General features: G+C 34.6%; 1 pseudogene; it reads left to right on the top strand.

Moving 5' to 3' along the window:
- The first annotated feature begins 3,724 nt into the window (after positions 1-3,724).
- LOC120147915 lies at positions 3,725-5,498 on the top strand (annotated as a pseudogene).
- Positions 5,499-19,194: the final 13,696 nt, after the last annotated feature.

Genomic DNA, 19,194 nt, shown 5'->3' with positions numbered 1-19,194 from the left:
GTAACCGACTCCAGAACCCGACATATTTATGGTAAAACACAGATCAGGTAAGATGGTGTCTGGCCCACCTAAATTCGTTTTAAAGTGGTCGGTAGCGACTCTAATTCATTTAATTTAAGTTGAAGCCCAATTCGAGGCCAAACCGAAAGACGGTTCCGACAGCTTGGGACCAAATTGAATCAAATTGTAAACGTGAGTTCAAAAAATATCAATGGAATCAAAAACTCTTTTAATGATTTCAGAGCTACAGTTATTTGACAAATGTTCAAATGGATGAACTGGCTTTAGGTTGGCATCCTTTCTAAGGTTTTGGTAACCCAAAATGTCATTTTTTTAAAAATATCGCAACATGCTTTGGCATTTCAATTGGGTGCGGACAAAATGACGCAACTAGCATGATCACTTACTAGACCTTTTATTTCAGTCCTCTGAAATCTTCCATTTGTTCAAGCTCTAAGGCACATCATTTGCAGTATAGCTTAAGTCAATAAGGGCTATCTGCCAAAGACCCTCGAGTTCGATTACACTCAGCTTCGAGGGCACACCATTTACAGCATAATTTAAGGCTAGAAGGGTTATATGTCACCAAAGACCTTCGAGTTCGACTACGTTCAGCTCCAAGGTATATAATTTGCAGCATAGCTTAAGTCGAGAAGGGCTGCCAAAGACCCCCGAGTTTGATTACACTCAGCTTCGAGGGCATATCATTTATAGCATAACTCAAGGCTAGAAGGGTTATCTATTACCAAAGACCTTCGAGTTCGACTACGCTCAGCTCCAAGGCACATCATTTGCAGTATAGCCTAAGTCGAGAAGGGACACTAATTTTCGTCCATACTTTTTTATACATATATATATATTATATAGTTTGAAAATGGTTTTTGGAAATTATATAATATATAGTTTTTAAAACATTCTTTGAAAATTATATAATATATAGTTTTTGAAAACATTTTTAAAAATTATATAATATATAGTTTTGAAAACAATTATATTATATAGTTTTTTTAAAAAACATGTTTGAAAATATATATAGATTTAAAATATTTTTTGAAAATATATATTATATGGTTTTGAAAATCATTTTTAAAATCATATATAAAATATAATTTTAAAAATATTTATTTATTATTATTATTATTATTTGTTATTTATTTATTGTTTTTTATCTCGTTTTAGGTCTATATATTAGGTCCAGTAACAGTCTAGATTGGGCCTGAACTAGCCCAGTTAGGTTTGGGGTTTGGAAACCCTAATTCATCTCAGTCAAGCACCGCAAGTCAGTAAACCAGAACCACACGGAATCATCGGTATCACGAACGGTCAAGGGGCGAAACGGCCGGCCTGAAATCCCGGGACTGACCCATCCCGGGATGATCGACCACAATATCAATGACGAGCCCCATATTTCGAAACAAACGAACGGCCAGTGGTGTTTATAAATACCCCCACCAAGCCACTGCCGAGGGGGAACAACGGTACACAGAGATCAAACCAGTCCATCAAAGCAAGATAACAGTAAAAAAACCGACCACAAAGACCACAATAAACAACAATGACCATCATCGAACCACAACACAACAAAAAACAAAACAGGAACCCAAAGGCCGAAGCCTCACAGTAAGAAATAAAAAAAAAAACAAACAAAAATAAAGCATCTCCAGTCGCGAGAAGAACCAAGCACGACGAAAAAACTGAAGAGTCATCGTCGGAAAGGTAAAAGTCGAAGCCTTTCGGCTTAGATCTACGCTAGGTCAGAACGATTTAAGGTAGACGGTGGCCGGCAAGCGGAAGGGTCATCGAACAGTGGCCGGACACCCCCAGGCGAGAGAGCTTTAGAGAGATTTTTCTTTCTCTCAAATTTAGAGAGATGAGTGAAATGGGAGAATGAGGAAAAATTGGGGGTTTTAGGCCTTTATATACGGGGGACTAAGTTGTAATTATAGGAAAGTTAAATCCTTTCCGCGATCCCTGTAAGTTTGAGTCGCAATTCATTTTAGTCACCACATGCAATTTGGCCGCTGGATTTTCAACTGTTTCAATTTGGTCCCCATTTATATTTTACATTTTTTGTAATTTGATCCCTAAATTCTTATTTTATTTTATTTATTTATTATTATCATGCTTTTTAATTATTATTAGTATTTTTTTTACCTTATATTGTTTCCATTTTACTTTTAAACCAATTTTTTATCCATTTAATACTTCTTATTTTTTATTTATTTAATTTTATTTTATTTCTTTGGTATACATATTTTTATTATTATTTTTTTCATTCGGTTTATTTTTTAGTACCATTATTTTTATATGTATTTTTTCTCTGTCTAACATTTTTTCCTTTTTCAGTAATAATCTCAATTAATCAAAGGTAAGTAATGCGGTTCGAACCGAATTTTTAAATTTTAATTTTTGCAATTAAGACAACCGACAAATTAATTGGTACCGAAAGGGCGGTTCAAGGGTGCTAATCCTTCCTTTACCGTAACCTACTCCCGAACCCGACACGTTTCTGGTACAACGCATATCAGGTAAGATGGTGTCCGGCCCACCTAAATTCATTTTAAAGTGGTCGGTGGTGACTCCAATTCATTTAATTTAAGTCGAAGCTCAATTCGGGACCCAACCGAAAGATGATTCTGACAATTAGAACACACAAACTAATCATTAAATAATGAAATAGAATCGTACAAGTAGAGGGGTTAAAAACTCAACCAAACAACTTGGAAAAAAATATAGATATAAACAAATATCATTGACCATGATGGAGTATAACACCATCAACACTAATATAAATATATAAATAAGTCATAATACGTAGATAAACCGATTTTATCACAACTCATGCACTAAAATGAGCCATATCTTTGGTGATTATCGATGTCTATAAATAAAATAAAATCAATGCGAGATTTAAAATAATGATGGATCAACAAAATAACCAATGGAATAAATGACTATCAAATTGAGTCTTAAAAAAAACGTACTACAATAACACAATAAAAAATATATATATTTTTCATAAATTAAAAATACTTATTAAAATAAAATAATATAAAAATTAATATAAAAAATTTATTATATATATTCCATCAAAATTAGATGTATAATTCATATCAATTTCAATTATTTAGGACAAAATCTTAAAAACTTAGAGTACAAGAAAGTGAAAAAATAAAAAATTATGGTAAACTATGGGTGGTAGTCACTTCACCAAAGTTAACGATGCTACCTCTTAAACAATAAAAAAGAAATAAATTAGGGGGAAAATATAAAGAGAACCTCTGCTAAGTTCATCCAATTACACTTATGAAGTTAAAATTTAAAACTCCAAAAAAAATGTATCGAATAATTATTTTAATAAAATATAAATCAGATTTATATTTAATGTATCGGCAAGATATAATTCTATATAAATATTGAAATATTATTAAATTATTAAATTTTATTTTGAATAATACATATCATATTTTAGTTTACTGATAAAAATATTAACCTACTATAAATTAATACACCAACAAATAAATGATATTATTCCCTTCATAAAAATAAATTATCTATCATTTTAAAGTTTTATACTTTATTTATTATGCGATTTGACGGCTTATAAATTACAAATTTATTTCTTTACACTATTTAGTACAACTGAATCTTTATCTATATATAGACACTTCCCAGTTAGGAATCATATCATATCGGTTTTGTGAATTTCAAAGTAAAAAATAAAATGGACAAGAAACTTTACGATGCTGTTTGGAAGGCAACAATATTCGTTGTTGAATTTGCTTCAAGAAGATGCACTGCTTCTCGACATTCATCACCGTTGTTACCGAGTGAAATCAGTGACAAATCCATAAATATTTTTCAACGTTGATACACATATATTAATAATAAAAAAAATTTAAATTGGATAAGTACAAATAAATTTCATGATAGTATCATCCGCTATCATCCGTAAAGTAAAATAAGTAACTAATCGAATAAAACTCAGATTTTAGGATGAGTACGTTAATAAAATAAGTACATAATCAAATAAAATTCAGATTTTAGGGTAAAAACCATTGCATGTTGCTTCCATGCTTGGCCATCTCGAATTCGTGGATGAAATTCTTAGTCGTAAGCCTGAGCTAGCCAAAGAAGTCGATTCCCGCAAGTCATCGCCGCTTCACTAAATGCAGCAAAATGGTGCCTGCAAGTTGTGAAAAGGTTACTGCAAGTTATCCCTGATATGTGTCGTGTTTGTGATGTTGATGGCAGGAACTCTATTCACATGGCAGCCATGAAAGGTCGCCTTGATTTGTTGAGAGAGCTGGTTGATGCCAGACGTTGGGCAGCTCGAGTGCTGACGGACCAAGGTGACACCATTTTACATGCATGCGTGAGGTGCAACCAGTTTGTGGCGTTGAAGTTTCTGGTGGAAAGAGTTTCGGATCACGTGTTCTTGAATTCTAAGAATAACGAGGGTAACACCATATTGCATCTGGCAATAGCAGCTAACCAAACGAAGGTGAGTACTCATCACTGATCACCATCTCCTGGTAATTAATTCCACTTCATAAATTTAGATTCAAATAAATTAAGTTGAGTTTTCGAATTCATACTTCAGTCTAACTTTAACTGATATAAACATATACAGGCCATGAACTTGTTGATTTCTAGTACAACGATAGACGTGAATTGTGTGATTGAAGATGGCTTCGCGGCACTTGATCTTTCATCACAAAACCAGAGAGACGTGTTTGATAAGGACATTGTGGAATCACTTCAAAGGATGGGAGCTACAAGTGCACGAGATAAACCTCTGTCAAATTCTCAACTCAAGGCAATAAGGGCCAAAATCTTCTTGTCCACATGAGATGATCAGTCAAACGCAACATCAAAATCAAAGAAGAGAAAGATGGAAGAAGTCAGCTAAAAATAAGAATGCCGATTGGCTAGTAAGGAAACGCGACACCATAATGCTGGTGGCTTCCTTGCTAGCTGCTATGGCATTCCAAGCGGGCATCAATCCTCCTAGCGGCGTTTGGCAATATAATGGTCCCAGTGGTTTTTCATTAACAGAAATCAAACGGTAAAAATCATACTGCAGGGTTTTCTGTGTTGGCAGATAATTACCCAGATATAATACCGAATTCCACATAAGCAATACAACGGGTCTCTTGCGCTCTCAGCATCATCCTGTTGCTTATAAGTGGGTTACCTGTGGCATTGGTTCTTTATGTGGGTTTTAATGGTCATCACGTGGATTGCCATTACTGCAATGACATTAGCATCTGGAATGTCTCATAGCTTTAACACCTGATCATAAAAAATCTTCACTGATCAATATCATAGGAATTGATGTGATGGTTTGGATCGGCTTATTGCTCATACTCGTTGTTGGACACACGGTTCGACTCATCATCGGATTGGTTTGGTATCTCCCAAAAGTAGTGATCAAATTGATGAAGTGTATGATCTCCACACGCCCTCCCTCGTTCCTTTTAACACTTCAGCTATAGCTTTGGTTGTAAAATCTGTTGTGTATGCTTAAGCCTTAAAGGCAGTTGAAATAGGACATTATTTGTGGAATAATCTTACTCCACTCAATTTGTCTGATAAATAAAAGTTTAAAATAATACTCAATTTTCCACAATCCAAGGCCCGAAGATCAAGACTTGAAAATTGCATGAATTAAAAAAGGAAAACGACAAGAAAACAAAGCGCACTATCGAATAGTTCAAGGTTCAACATAGCCTTAAATCGGGATAAGATCTTACGGTTCATTATATGTGGTTTTGTTACTAAAATGGGTACATGAATTGCTCTTACTGGCAACTATTAAAGCTAGTAAGTCCTTCCTCACCTTCCTCACCCGTTATAGGTTTATATGAATTGAGTTAAATTTAGGATGATTCTTTATGTTTATACGGAAGTTAAATTTTGAAGACATGTAAATCCCAAAAGCAACTTACAATCTTTTACAGAGGTTTACTCTCAAAGATATAAGACATGATTTCAGAAAGCAACTCATTATTATGTCCGAAAGTTTATCTCTCAAAGGCATTATGTTTTTTTCTCAATTAAGTGAGATGACGCTTAGATAGAAATCTCATGATATGCGAATGTAGTTACACGAGGAACGTTGGTACGAGTGGTGACCTCATATAGTATAATCTTAGTAAGTTCGGAAAATCTACTATAATTGACTCCTGAACTCGACCAACTCGACCATGATCCTAGTGTAGACGCAAATCGAGTTCAAGGGTGTTCGTTCATACCTATTTAAAATGACTAACGGTGACTCCAATGAAATAATAAACTCTTCAAAGCCTCAACTAAATCAAACCATCAAAAGACGACTTTGACATGCATAGAACAGCCTTCCTAAGACATGAAAACCTTCTATTTCTAATGGACCACTCATTAGTACACATTTCTTTTTTTAGACAACATATTCTGTGATATTTTGACCTAACTCTCAAAATGTCCCATTTAAGTCATCAAGTTGTCATAATTCACTTTGTGGTGGTTCAAAAAATTGTGACCCTTGAAAGCTTATAGTAGACACCTATTTTCGTCTGGGGCTTATTTTATATATATATTAATATTATATTTTATCTTTGTATTTTAGTTTAAATAGATGTTAGTATTTCAATTAAGATTTAGGATATTATTTTAAATATTATTTTATTTTATATTTTATAGGTATTTTAGTTTGAATAGTTTTAAGCGTTTTAATTAGGATAAAATATTATTTAGAAATTATTTTTAGCTTGTTTTTAAGAATTTGAAGGCTATAATACCCTCTCAGGGTAAGCCTAGAGATCACACACACAACACATATATGAGAATAAAATCTAATTTTTCTCTCTAGCTTTCTCTCTATTTTTCACACACTTCTTTATTTTCTTTCAAATTCCGTTTTTAACAATTATGCTAAGTATGACTTTGGTCATTCTTAGCTAATTTTCTTTTAAGCCGAAAGCTAAAGTGAATGATCAATCCCAAACTGTGAGAATTCATATTCGACTTTCCGAGAACACACTTAGCAAAATGTTTGTCAAGAGGAAACTGAGATCGGAACCAGTTATTCTTGAAACAACATAATACGAGTCAACAGCGAAGAATTATCTTTGTAAGTCGACATGAATTTTGAAGTAAAGATTTGCTTTGATAATCCGAGAAATTTGAGGCAAAACTGTAGTCTGAGGTTGATTTCACTATAAGTTTATCTTTATCTCAATCTCTTTAGTTTATTTATTTAATTATTTTTTTTTTATTTAATTCTTATCTTTTATTTTAAAAACAACTTTTAAAAATTCCTTTTTATCTTTACTATTATTATTTATTATTTTATTTAACACTTCCCTTTTTTTTTATTTTGTTTTATTATTAAATTTAACAATTTTTTTTGTTTTATTTTGTTTTATTTTAATTTCTCACTTCTTTTTTTTATTTTGTTGTTTTATTTTTATTTTCTCTTTTAATATTTTTTATATTTTATTATTTTATTTTCTGAAATTTAATATTTTCTTCATTTATTTTATTTTTTCTTTTAACTTTTTTTAAAATTTAATATTTCCTTCATTTATTTATTTTTTTAATTTAATTTTTATTTGAAATTTATTTTATTTTATAATATAACATTTTCAACTTTTTAGAGGTAATTTCAATCGATCAAAGGTAAGTAATTCGAATCGAGTCTTTAAATTTTAATTTTAATTTTAATTTTAATTTTAATTTTTGCAATTAAGAAAACTGATAAATTAAAATGTTACCGAAAGGGCAGTTCAAGGGTGCAAATCCTTCCTTGACTGTAACCGACTCCCAAATCCGACATATTTATGGTAAAACGCATATCAGGTAAGATAGTGTTTGATCAACCTAAATATTTTTAAATGATCGGTGGTGACTCTAACCCATTTATTCAAGTCGGAGCCCAATTCCGGACTCACCCGAAAGACGACCACGAAAGCTTGGCAACTCCACTGGGGGCATGTAAGTGAGCCAGGCCAGAATTAATTTCTGGTTGTCTTTTTAAGCGAAAATAACAAGTTAAAATTTTAATTTATTTATTTGATTCTCATTATTTATCTTTGATTTTTTTTTCAAATAAATAGTTGTACAAATGTTTTTTCAATGATTTCAGATTTTTAAAATTTTCATCTCAGGCTCTGTACTCGAGCTCCAAACCTTTTCTTAAATGGAGGCGAAAGCGAAGCCTTCGTGGTAATTTATTCTCCGTATAGGCCTAGCAAGTAACCTTCATGATTCATATATCTTATGTCTTCGTGTGAATTTATTCATCGTATAGACGTAAGAGAATGTATCCTCTCGAGTTTAACTTGGTCCATATAAGCTGTAATGGGCTAAAGATTGACAGCCTGGCAAGCCCAAGGGGGAACCAGTAAGGAGAACTCGGGTACCTTCTTTAGAACTTAAACCGGGAGACTATAGGGAATTATAGCCCTCCCCGAAACCCTATTTCAAAACCTAGATTATCTTGAATTATGTCATGCTTTACTTTTTGTTCAAAGCATATGAACTAGAAAGATATGTGGTTAGGACTTGTTCAAAATTAACATGCGGGATAGAGATCATGTCCGGGTAGGAATAATAAGCATGTGGGGTAGATATCATGTGGGTAGGACTTTTTTCATCATTATTCTAATTATTATCTTTATTTCACTAACTTTTTCCTTTCATTTTTTTTTCTTTTTTTATTTTATTTTAATTTTTATCATTTACATCATTCAAAAGAGGTGTTGATCCACAAAAATGTGTTCGTTAAATGTAAATAGTTTGCATTAATGTATAAAGGGGTTGTAATACAATAGTTGAAAACGGAAAGGTTCGACTATGGTCAGAAAGACTCAGAAGGAAAATAAAGACAATCTGCAAGGAAACTGTGTCAATTTCAATCAAGAAGACGTGGTACCCATAATCGAAGAGTATATCACTCTATGCATTGTGAAGGACTCAGAATGGACCGGGGTTTACACCAAGCACATCAAAAGTCAACCTTTCAAGAATGGGTTGGAAAAGGTTGCATCATATGATAAAAGGTTACTGACTTGGAAAGTCATTTCAAAGATAACAAGAACAGAATAGCAAAACGATAGTTGAATTGGAGCCCATTGTTAGCGAGTTCAAGAAACAAACAAATGAACTTCATATAGTTTCTTTTAATGGAGGGCTCCAATGGTGTTTCCGTTAGGGAACAAGCTCAGCAAAGAGTGAAAGCTAGAGATGCAGTTATCTGAGATTTCCTGGATCAAGTACAAAAAGCATCCCGTCACTTGCACGATTTAGCAAGGGAAGCGGGAGTGGTCCGACAAGGTATTCAACCAGTGACAGAGGAAGGAATAAGACTTGTTAACCTATTAGAAGCTATTCGGGGTTTAGAGGATTTAGTCAGAATGTACCTTTAAGATATTTTTGTCTCTTAAAAAATAAAACACTTTTGTCTCAATAAAGATTATTTATAATAACAGAACGTTTCTGGATCAATGCCCTACTTCTCATGCATCATGCATTATTTTCATACCCTGTAGTTCATTTTTTTTTATTTTCCATGTTTTTACATTCGCATTAACTAACAGAAAATGTCTCATCAGAAGAAGGAACAAATACTGGACCTTCCACCTCAAGCATTGAACACATCCTCATAACACTCGTTCAAAGAAGAAGGAGATTGAAGCAAAGAACACTTCTAACTGTCGAAAAGAAAAGACAAATAAAAGAGAAGCTTTGAAATCAAATTGAAGTTACCGGAGCATGTCTATAGAAATATCAAAAACAATGAATGAGATATTAGCGCGTGTTTGTAGGATTGAGAAAATTCAAGAGCAACTCATAAAGACCCAACAGTAGATGATTGATCAAGCAAAAAAGTTTCAGAATGAATCAAGAGAGGAAATAACCAAATTAATGGACATGGTGAATGTTGTGATCCATGGAGAGAAGCCACTAGAGGATCCCATTTTGGTTGAAACTGAAATGATAGTGGTAAGTGATCGAGGACCTGTTAAGGAACTAGATATTTCAGGCCAGCTCCAAAACTCAAATGTAGTTGTAGAGGGTTCCATTAGACCAACAATGAATAAAGAGCTAATGAGGGATAAAGTTTCCCTTGTGAGGGGTAAGCTTTACTCAAAGAGAAGGGGTATAGAAGAGGACCAAATCTCATGATTAGAGGTTATAACCCTTTACAATTATCCAATGAAGATAATCAAGTTCTATCTATAAAGCCATCACTAAGTAGCCTCTCGTCATGGGGATTAAATGAGAAGAAAAAGAAAGTGAGGCTTTTCAGTTCCCTCCCTTCCACTTTTCGCTTGAAAAATTACATTAAAAAATGCTCTCAGCAGGATTATACCGGGATATGTCCAGCCACAGTGGCCCCCGAATGAGAAGTGGATCTATAATGAGATTCCTTGGATAAACCAAAATAGAACCCCAGATTGTTCAGTAAAGGTTTCTGGCAACCTTGAGGGAAAATTCTATGATCCTTTAGAGCAAGCAATTTAAAGGTGTAGAGTAGAAGAGAAAGGGGTTAATGTCCAATACTCGAAATTCATTTCTTTAATAGAGATTAATACAATCAATTCCTAGAAGAACACAGGGTGCAAGAAGAGGGGAAAGTAAATCCAAGCAAAAGGGCTTCCATGGGTGTAATCTGAGATTGGCACGTAGGTTTAAGAATGAATGGGGAAGATACAACCTTGAAGACACCTCAAACATCTATATTAGATTTCTTAAGGACAAGTGGGGCTTTGGACAGTTTAGAGGGTCTGAAAAATATTACGCCAATCATAGCTGCAATATGCATTCAGAATCTGGCCAAAACTAACATCACCAAGGAAAATCGTTTTGGATATAAATTTGGGCCCTACTTTCAACCAGGGAAGGAAAAGCTGATGAATAACAAGGAAGTAGGATTTTACCAAGAAGTTGCTCTGGAGGAAACATAAATTTATACGTCTGAGGGTACATCAAAAGGAGCCATAGTAAGTGAAATAATCGAGAAATAGTCCAAATTTTTTTGCCACTAGATTGGGGAGTATTCTTTTTCCCTCTCTTTGATTTTAAATTCGACATACATTTTGGGATAAAACGGATTAGGTGAAGGGGAAAGATAAGCATGTCGTCAAATTTTTCCTTAACTTGTTTGATTATTTGAAATTGAATTATTCTAATATTGATGTGTTGGGATTGTTGGTTGCATGTCTTGAACTTCACTTATACTCTTATTCCTTTTGGATTGTGATCATGTTTGATCGAATTTAATTTGCATGATTGGTGATTGGTATAGCTGGTTAATTTTGTTGAGTTTTTTAATTTATGCTTTTGTTGATAAAGACGAACTTGACTCAGTGTATATAAACTTTCTTGTGAGATTTGAGCCTAACGAGCATACATTTTCTTTCTTGGTCATTGTTTGACTTGAGTGTGCCAGACTAATTAGGATATTCTAGAACTTGTAATCACAATGCATATCAAGACAACATGTTGGACGAAATGTTTTAATGTGATAGGGGCACCTAGGAAACCCACCTTTCCCAAAAAGCCTACCGTTTACATACCCACTAGTGAACCACATTTGAGCATATTTCCCTTTCTTTGTTATACCTCATAATTAAACCCGAAGCCTTTCTTTATTTTCCTCTCTTTTCACACCCTTAATGAGACTTGAGATCTTGTATCACTCTTGTCCCACGAAAAAAATCGTTGTTTAAAAAAATAAAAAAAAGGAACTAATTGTTCACTGTTTCGAATTGCAAAAAAAGAGGGGAAGGAAAATTTGATCTTTCAATTGTCTTTCATCTATTCTTTTTCCTTGTTTCATTGTACTTCATGTTAATTCATGGATTGTTCTTAATTATTTTCATCTCTTGTTTCGGTATTTTAAACCTTTCTTTTTGGCCTTTTCACTAACCTAAGCCCCATTACACCTTGTTTAAAGACCCCTTGATTATTTCATTATGTTCATTTTCGTAATGGAGACTTGATTGGATTCCAAGCCTATGGTAATGTTTTGGTTAGTTTCGGTTTGAGCAATTTTATTTACCCCAAACACTTTGAGCGGATATGAGTGAATCTTTGTGAGGTATTGAGTCATGTTTCATTGAAATTGGCAATTAATTGGGATGTCATGCTTACTTTAAATTTTCTTAGTTGTGTCTTTGCTTGATTGTAACTTGAATTTGGAAAATGTCATGGACTTGGTTCGATTGGAAGTTTAAGGAATAAATTGAAATTGAAGATGATAACTTATGATTTTGAGATGTTAATTAAGGAATGATTGAGGACAAGTATTGAATAAGTGAGGGGAAATTTGATAAATGCTTAATTTATTTAATATTTTGCTCTTAAATTACTCCTTAATCATTGGTTTTTGTGGCCTATTTGTTCATTTTCTATGCAAGATGTCAGATTATGGAAATTGCACTAAAAGGAAGACATTCTACAATTTCTTTTTTGTCACGGCTGAAAGACTACCTCACTTGGCTTTCTCACAAAGAGGAGTCACTCGAAGAACATCTCACATGAATTTCCCATGAAGTGGAGTAATCCAAAGATAATCTCACCTGGTTCAGACCCACGTAGGAGAACCACCTGAAGAATATACCACATGACTTTCCCGTGAAGGAGAGTCATCCAAAAGATCATCTAACATGGTTCAGACCCGTGAAGGGGAACCACTTGAAGAATATACCACATGACTTTCCCTTGAAGGGGAGTCATCCAAAGATCATTTCACCTGGTTCAGACCCGCGAACTGGAACCACCTGAAGAATATACCACATGACTTTCCCGTGAAGGGGAGTCATCCAAAGATCATCTAACCTGGTTTAGACCCGCAAAGGGAAACCACCTAAAGAATATACCACATGACTTTCCCGTAAAGGGGAGTCATCCAAAGATCATCTCACCTGGTTCAGACCTGTGAAGGGGAACCACCTGAAGAATATACCATTTGGCTTTCCCGTGAAGGGGGGTCAACTAAAGAATTATGACATGCTTAGATCTGTGAAGGGGAGCCATCATTCATTTAAAGGAACCGTTTTTAGCATAGCTCAAGGCGAGAAGAACTATTTGTCAACAAAATTTTTGAGTTCGATTCCATTCAGCTCGAAGGCATATTAACCGCATGGTAGCAACGAGTAACTATTTTCCAATTGAAGTTTAAACCAAAGTATTTAAGTCATTAGCAACAAGGAACTATCTCCCAGCTAAATTTACAGCATAGCTCAAGGAGAAAATGGTTATCTATCAACAAAACTTTCGAGTTCGATTTCATTCAGCTCGAAAACATATCAATTGCATGGTAGCAACGAGAAACTACTTTCCGGTTGAAGTTTAAACTGAGGTCTTTAAGTCAAGAAGAAGACCTAGGTTGGCTGCGATTAGCAACAAGGAACTATCTCTCAGCCGAATTTACAGCATAACTCAAGGCGAGAAGGGTTATTTGTCAACAAAACTTTCGAGTTCGATTTCATTTATCTCGAAGGCATATCAACCGCATGGTAGCAACGAGGAACTACTTTTCGGTTGAAGTTTAAACTGGGGTCTTTAAATCAAGAAGTAGACCTAGGTTGGCTTTGATTTAGCAACAAAGAACTATATCCTAACCGAATTTACAGCATAGTTCAAGGCGAGAAGGGCTATCTGTCATAAAAAAACCTTCGAGTTTGATTTCATTCAGCTCGAGGGCATATCAACCATATGGTAGCATCGAGGAACTACTTTCGGTTTAATTTTCAAATCGAGGTCTTTAAACCGAGAAGAAGACCAAGGTTGACTATGATTTGGCAACAAGAAGTCACCTCCCGACTCAAATTTCGATTTCATGAAGAAGGATATCATTTCAAGACTGACCCAACTTCGCAGCGGAGATTCACTCATATCCGCTCAATTCGAAGCTCAACATGACTCAATACCTCACAAAGATTCACTCATTTTAGTTTAACAAGAAGTCATGTTTATCTTTGTTTTAGGTATTTTAGTTTGAATAGTTTTAAGCATTTTAATTAGGATAAAAGATATTATTTTAGAAATTATCTTTAACTTGTTTTTAAAAATTTGAAGGCTATAAATACCCTCTCAGGGTAAGCCTAGAGATCACACACACAACACAGATCTGAGAATAAAATCTTCTTTTTCTCTCTAGTTTTCTCTCTATTTTCGCACACTTCTTTGTTTTCTTTCAAATTTCGTTTTCAACAATTATGCTAAGTATGACTTTGGTCATGCTTAGCTAATTTTCTTTTAAGCCGAAGGCTAAAGTGAAGGCTCAACCCCAAACGTGAGCATTCATATTCGACTTTCCGAGAACACACTTAGCAAAATTGTTTGCTAAGAGGAAACTGCTATCAGAACCAGTTATTGTTGAAACAACATAATTCGAGTCGGCAGCGAAGAATTGTCCTTGTAAGCCGACGTGAATTTTGAAGTAAAGATATGTTTCGATAATCCGAGGAATTTGAGGCAAAGATGAAGTCTGATGTTGCTTTCACTATAAGTTTCTATTTATCTCAATCTCTTTAGATTATTTATTTAATTATTTTCTTTTATTTTAAAAACAACTTTTAAAAATCTCCTTTTATATTTACTACCATTATTTATTATTTATTTAACACTTTCCTTTTTATTTATTTTGTTTTATTTTTAAATTTAACAATCTTGTTTATTTTATTTTGTTTATTTTTATTTTCTCACTTCTTTTTTATTTTATTTTGTTTTTTATTTTTATTTTATCTTTTAACATTTTTTTTTATATTTATTATTTTCTTTTCTGAAATTTAATATTTTCTTCATTTATTTTATTTTTTATTTTAACATTTTTTTAAATTTAATATTTCCTTCCTTGATTTATTTTTTTAATTTAATTTTTTTATATATTTATTTTATTTTATAATCTAACGTTTTCATCTTTTTAGAGGTAATTTCAATCGATCAAAGGTAAGTAATTCGAATCGAGTCTTTAAATTTAATTTTAATTTTCACAATTAAGACAATCGACAAATTAAAATGGTACTGAAAGGGCAGTTCATGGGTGATAATCCTTCCTTGATTGTAACCGACTCCCGAATCCGACATATTCCTGGTAAAATGCAGATCAGGTAAGATGGTGTCCGATCAACCTAAATATTTTTAAAATGATTGGTAGCGACTCTAACCCATTTATTCAATTCGAAGCCCAATTCCGGACTCACCCGAAAGACAGCCGCGACACTTGTTAAACTATGGATTTGCCCTTCGTCAATTTGAGATAGGTATGACCGAATATCTTTAATTATGGTACGCGTCTTTAACTATGATCAAAGCTTGGATTATATATTAATTTGATTTACAATAGCCACCACCTAATTAGAATAGATTGAGATATATTATCTTTAACTCATTAATTTCTCCGTCATTCAGATTTAAAAGAAAATACTTCACCGTTAGTGAAACAAAGTGAGTTCAAAAGTTTGGATTTGAGATAAAAGTTTCGAGGGTTCTTTTGCATGGATTTGCGTAAACAATGTTAAACATTATAAAAGAATTAACGTCTGAGTGATGAAAAAAGTACAAAATTTGAAAGTGGAGTGCGAAATAAAGTTTTTAAAGTTGAATAATCAAAACAGAAACATGCGAAAAGTTGAGTGACCAAAAACATAATTTACCCCTTTTATTTTGTCATCTTGGTTGTTATAGTTTTGTTAGCTTTGTAACCTTGCGCCTACTACCGTGTATTATGCCCAAATAATATCAATATTAATGAAGAGTGATATCTTAAGGTTTTCTCCAGAATCAGCAAGTGGACTTGCAGCATCCTGAATCAACTTCAAAGAAGCAACCAGTAGTGTAGGTGTTGACTTAGTTCGGTATATCCAGAAATAGACGTAGAAATTTATGTTAGTAAAACATTTCTTTTTTTAGACAACATATTCTTTGATATTAAAGTACTCTTCTTTCAAAGTCTTTTGTGTTTCTTATTATGGTATCGGACGCCATTGGTCTTGGAGCCATTCTCTTTCCGCTGTTCTATTGAGTCATGTTGTTTTCTCTTCCTCGCTATCTTTCTTGGTAGTTTTGTTTCTTTCTTTTGAGTTCTTTGAAACTTTGCTATCATGGCCGATATTAGCAATGGGTAGAAGCTTGAGCTGGTTGAATCTTCCAGGCATGGCAGGATCTTTACCAACAAGAAGATCAATATTCTTCTTGATGAAGTGAACTTCCTCTTGTGGAAGCAACAAGTGCTTTTGACAATTTGTAGCCATCGTCTAGAAAGACTACCACCAGGGAGCTTCGATGCCCATATAGGGTTCTTGATAATAAAGGTAACCTTGTGAATAATGAAGAGTTTGAGATTTTGTGGCACAAGACAGTGCTCTAGCGTCTTGGTTGTTGTCCACAATTAGTGATCATCTCTTGTCGTAATTTGTTGGTGCGGAAACTGCTGGTGATGTACGGTCTACTGTGCTACATTTCTTTTGCCAATCGCACTACTATTAGTGTGATGAGTCTCCATAAATTGAGGTCGATCAAGAAGGGCGATGAGAGAGTGAGTGTTACGCTTGTAACAATAGTGTGCATCGATTTGACCAAACTTCCCTAGTGTGTTGGCTGACAAGGCTGAGTCTCCTAATGGCGGGTTGCTACTCTTGCCAGTGAGTGTTATGCTTGTAGCAATAGTGTGCATGCTAGCACATACGGCTTCCTCGAGTTCAGATAAATGGGTGGTTGACTCGGGCAACTCATCATATGACACATGATGCAACTAAGGTGGTGAATAGAGTTGAGTACACATGTCCAGGTAAGCTAGTTGTGGGCAATGGGCATAGTTTAAATATATGCAAAACTGGTTGTTCTAAGATTAGTACTAGTTCTCGTGCATTATTGATTAATGATTTGCTACATGTTCCTTCTATCACTAAGAATCTTTTGTCTGTATCGAAGTTTGCTAGAGATAATGACGTGTACTTCAAGTTTCACGCAAAGCAATGTTTGGTGAAGGATGAAGGGTCTGGAAACGTGCTGCTGCGAGAAGAAGAGTGTCAAATGTTGTATCAGTTTGCTGCTAGTAATAGTGATAACTGTGATCGTTCTATTGAATCCAATGTCGTTGCTAGTACTAGTTCTTACGATTTGCGCCACAGGAGTCTAGGGCACCCCGCCCATGCTTCACTTGTGCAAGTTTGTAAACAACTCGGTATTGTGTTTCCTTCTCAAATGAATAAAAATGACAGTGATGTTTGTGTAGCATGTAGAATGGGTAAAAGTCATAAGCTACCCTTATCTGATTCAATAACAGTTTATACCAACCATTTCATCTTGTTTTCTCTGACTCATGGGGACCTGCTCATCTGGTTTCCAAAGGATATCGATACTATATATCTTTCTTAGATGCCTGCACAAGGCATTGTGGGTATATCTTCTTAAGACCGAAGATCAAGCATTGCATGCTTTTTCAAATGTTTAAACATGGTTAAGACTCAATTTAATATAGAAATAAAGGAAGTCAAGAGATTGGGTGGAGAATACAGGTCAATTTCTGTGATGTTGGCATCTTTGGGAATCACCATAGATTGTCTTGTCCATATACATCAGAACAAAACCGGGTAGTTGAAAGAAGGCATCGCCATATCATTGAACTAGCTCTTTTGCTAATGGCTTAAGCCTCTCTTCCCTTCGGGTTTTGGTCATATGCAGTAAGCTCAGCTGTGTACCTCATCAACCGGTTGCCTACACAAGTTTTGCAAGGAAAATCACCATTTGAAGCCATATCATTGAACTAGCTCTTTTGCTAATGGCTTAAGCCTCTCTTCCCTTCGGGTTTTGGTCATATGCAGTAAGCTCAGCTGTGTACCTCATCAACCGGTTGCCTACACAAGTTTTGCAAGGAAAATCACCATTTGAAGTCTTCTATAATAAGCTACTAGACTATGAGTTCATGAGATATTCGGGTGTTGGTGTTTTCAACACTTACGACCTTTTCAGCACCACAAACTGAGCTATAGATCACAGCCATGCACATTTCTCGGTTAAAGTGCAAGTCACAAGGGTTATCAATGTCTAGCTTCAGATGGTAAAGTCTACATCTCTAAACGTGTTATTTGATGAAAAATGTTTCCCGTTTGAAGGTTCAAAAGAAAACATGATACTGGGCAGTGTAATAGAAAAGGTGTTACCAGGTTATCCATTATTGATGGAGCAGAAAAGGTGTGTGCTACCAGAGGCCTTTTCAATCATGATTCTGAAAGCAGTGAGAGAATTCAAAGCAGTGGTATGAGGACTGGTTAAGAAAATCAAGTAGAGGATGTTCAAGGTGTTGACTTTAGTGCTGTTCATTTGAGTAACAGTCAGATAGAAGATCAACAATCTGATGAGGTAAATGGTGGAATAGATCTTAATATACGTAGTGAACATGTTGTTGCATCAGGTCAGCCTGAACCTGATTTGCAGGATGAATCTAATCTACCTCTAGAGCCTGTAAACATAACCACCGGGCACCACATGGTGACTCGCAGCAAAAGAGGAATTTTTAAACCAAAAGTGTATTGTACCATACATGGGAGTGAGGAGGACGAGCCTGGTGCAAAACATGAAGCCTTGCAAAGTACTAACTGGATAACAAGAGTTCATGATTAATATGCAGCTTTGGTAAGGAATAACACCTGAACTTTGGTTCCTCTTCCTGAAGGTAGATCAACAGTGGGTTGTAAGTGGTTCAGGATTAAAAGAAATGCAGATGACTCTTTGCAAATATATAAAGGTAGGTTAGTGGCTAAGGGTTTTTCTCAGATCCTTGGACAGGATTTTCAAGAAACTTTTAGTCCAGTTGTAAAATCCTCCACCATCAATGTGATTCTTGCCATTGCAGCATGTAAAAAGTGGAGCTTGAGACAAGTAGACGTGAATTACGCTTTTTTAAAAGGTGATCTTGATGAAGACACGTTTATGCAGCAACCACAAGGTTTTGAAAACAAGGCATCAGATGGCTCGAAGCTGGTGTGTAAACTAAACAAATCTTTGTATGTATTGAGACAAGCTTCACGTAATTGGTATGCGAAATTTCGTGAGTATCTATTAAAGATTGGATTTGTGAATTCGAAAGCAGATTGTTCATTGTTTGTTAAGCAAGAAGGAAGCACTTTATATGTCCTAGTCTATGTAGATGACATAATAGTGACTGGAAGACTTGGGATTGTTGAATTTTTCCTTGGG

The sequence above is a fragment of the Hibiscus syriacus genome, unplaced genomic scaffold (genome assembly GCF_006381635.1).
Source record: "Hibiscus syriacus cultivar Baekdansim isolate YM2019G1 unplaced genomic scaffold, ASM638163v2 tig00110945_pilon, whole genome shotgun sequence".
NCBI lineage: Eukaryota > Viridiplantae > Streptophyta > Magnoliopsida > Malvales > Malvaceae > Hibiscus > Hibiscus syriacus.
Note: the sequence above shows the minus strand (reverse complement) of the source record. Positions and strands in the feature narration are given on the sequence as shown.